At 46.1% G+C, this 2,852-nt stretch overlaps 1 pseudogene; it reads right to left on the reverse strand.

Moving 5' to 3' along the window:
- Nucleotides 1–444: 444 nt before the first annotated feature.
- Nucleotides 445–929, reverse strand: LOC119315691 (annotated as a pseudogene).
- Nucleotides 930–2,852: the final 1,923 nt, after the last annotated feature.

Genomic DNA, 2,852 nt, shown 5'->3' on the forward strand with positions numbered 1-2,852 from the left:
ACAAGAATTTATTAGTGAAGAACAAAAAGAGCGGCTCCCCTGTTTTTTGCTGGAACTATAGTAGCCTAGCTTAGCTTCAAACAAGAATAACGAATTTGTAAGACATGTATGTCTGCCATAACCAAGCAAGCAGATTCAGTAGCTACTTAAATAGTTTAATAGTTGGACTCCGGAGACAATTCTTAGTGCTTCAAATCATTCAGTTATCTGAATTAATAGTACAGAAAAGAATTGAAGATCTCAATGATAGTAGTAATTGGAGGGATAAATCAACACTTGTTCTAAGGACAATAAGATGATTGGTGCCAGGCAGTGTGGGGTCTCATCAGTCACCAAGCTGAACATGAGTGTTTAAATTTTCCAACTAGGACTAACGAAAGTGCCAAACAGAGCTTTTCAGGCTACAACAGCAACATATTAAACTATCATGGACCTACCTAACTCTCAAAGCACTAATCCATCCCCAATTAGTTCAGATAAAAAATCCCACATGGCTAAATGGGCATGCACCTCTCTGTAATTCTACAGATAAACCTTGAGGGGCTCAATGTACTCCTAAAAGCCTAGCGTGGCCATCGCCCAGAGCAGGTCATCGATGTTGATGGTCTTGCACTTCTCCCTCTAGCACTTGTCGCTCGCCCTACAATACAGACAAGACAAAACGGCGCTAGGTCAGCACCAGACCACACTTGATTCGGGCAGGCAAAACAGAGCGGCAGCGGTCAACAGAGGCACTCACTCGTTGGCGATGAAGCAATGAACTTCAAGATGCACTCTCGCACGGTCTCCTTGGCGTCCTTGGCGATCTTGCCGTTGGCCAGGATGGCCTTCTTCATGATGCTGCTGATGTTGGCGATGGGCAGGATCCTGTCCTGCTCCCTGACGCTGCCGAAGCCGCCGCCCGGCGGGCTCGTCGGCGTGTCCAACATCCGGCCGCCCTCCTGCAGCACACCTGCAACCCCGCCAGATCCATCAGCGCACCGGTGCACCAAACCCTAGACCCCGACTTCCGGAAGCGCGGGGAGAGAGGTGAGGGGAGAGGGAGGCGTACCTTATATAGACGGGAGTGTAGAGGGAGGGAGGGAAGGTGGTGGAGGGGAATGGAGGTGCGGTGAGGGCGGCGAGCAACGTCCCCATGCTCCGCGAGCCTCCGTGGCGCCTTTCTGGCCACCGGAGGAGCTGAGGGCCGAATCCGATGCGGTTGGCTCGCCTGCCCAAGCCCCATCGGTGGAGAGCGCCTGCTCGATCCAGATTGAGGTCCTGATTGGCGTGGGGTTGCCTGCGAATCTTGGGGGCGGCTCTGGGCATGGGCTCGATCTTGGGTCAGCCTCAACCTCGTCTACGGCGAGGGTCGTCGATGGTGGCGGTGGCGGTGGGGTTGGGGGCGGCGGCAGATCGAGATCTGAGGGAAGGAGAAGGGGGTGGGGTTGGAGGCGTGGGCGGAGGAAGAAGAGCTGGGAGCGGGAGCGAGGTTCGAGTGCAGCGCGAGGGAAGGAGGGCGCTGCCGGTGCCAGCGCGAGGGAAGGAGGGCGTGGCGCGAGGGGTGAGGGAGAGGCCAATCTGGATCGGGGACAGAGAGAGGGAAGCGGCAGGCGGAAGGAAGGGACGAGGGGTGAGAGAGAGGTAGGGTTTGGTGCGGTGGGTTTTTTTCCTTTCTTTGCATGAACGGATGGATGGACGTTGGATTGCTAGCAATGGATGGTAGGATGTCTGCCATCTCATCGATCTGTGCCACAAACAGTTCCACCAATCACAATGTAGTACACACTTTGACGATTTTATAACCATCTAAATTGGTCGTAATCAATTAAATAATATGCTAAATCATGTCACCTATTTTATAACATCATAGAATTAGAAAAAAAAATAAGAACAATAGCATCGTGTCACAAGTGAGACTTGTTTTTCAGAAAAATAACAAACCTGGAATAATACAAATATCTTTAAAAATTGATCTCAAAAATGAGTTTTATTTGCAAAAAAACATTTTCAACCTTTGGAGTGTCGAAAATGGTATATATTTTTTGAAGCACCTACCAATATTTGTTGCAAAATGGCACCACTCTATTTTTCAATAATATTATATCATATTTTAGGTACAATTGACCAAATGCTTGTGTCTCAATAGCTGTCTATCCACCTCTCGTCAATAATTGAGGAGGTTTTTCAAGTGCCCATTTTTCATTTTTTGAGTGTCCAAAAGGGGCTTTTTTGTGAAGAACCTACCAAATAATTGTTGCAAAATTGGACCAAATCATTTTTCTAAAATGTTATGCCATATTTAATGCACAATTGACCAAATGGTTGGGTGTAAAGAGTTTCGATCCTCCTCTCGTGAAAAAGACAAATTTTCGCCGATTCAGCTGGAAGCGGGTCAAATTTGAACTATAGCTGCCTTATAGTCTGATTTTTTATTTTTCCAAAAATCATTTCTAGGTACATAAGTTTCTATTTAATCATAGAAACACCAAAAAAATTGCAAGATTCAACCACTAGCTAGGAACGGTCATTCCCGCCGTTTTGACCGCATTTTGAAACAGGCATAAAAAATTCAAAAAAAATCAAAAAATTGGGAAACCTTCGCATTGTGTCATTATATGTGGCCAAGTTTCCAGGAAAAATAACAAACTTGTAATACGGCAATTATTTTTAAAAAGTGTTCTCAGAAACGAGCTATCACGTGTGGAGATCAATGGCTTTCAAGCCAAATGATCAATCTTATGGCCACATTCATGGCATAGTTTGTTCAAATGATCTCATATTGTGCACAAGGGTGCATATTGGAATGACAAACAATATTGCCTAAGGAAGTTTTCATTTTCCTTGGACGGAAAAACCATTTTCAATTTTTT

Source organism: Triticum dicoccoides, chromosome 6A (assembly GCF_002162155.2).
Source record: "Triticum dicoccoides isolate Atlit2015 ecotype Zavitan chromosome 6A, WEW_v2.0, whole genome shotgun sequence".
NCBI lineage: Eukaryota > Viridiplantae > Streptophyta > Magnoliopsida > Poales > Poaceae > Triticum > Triticum dicoccoides.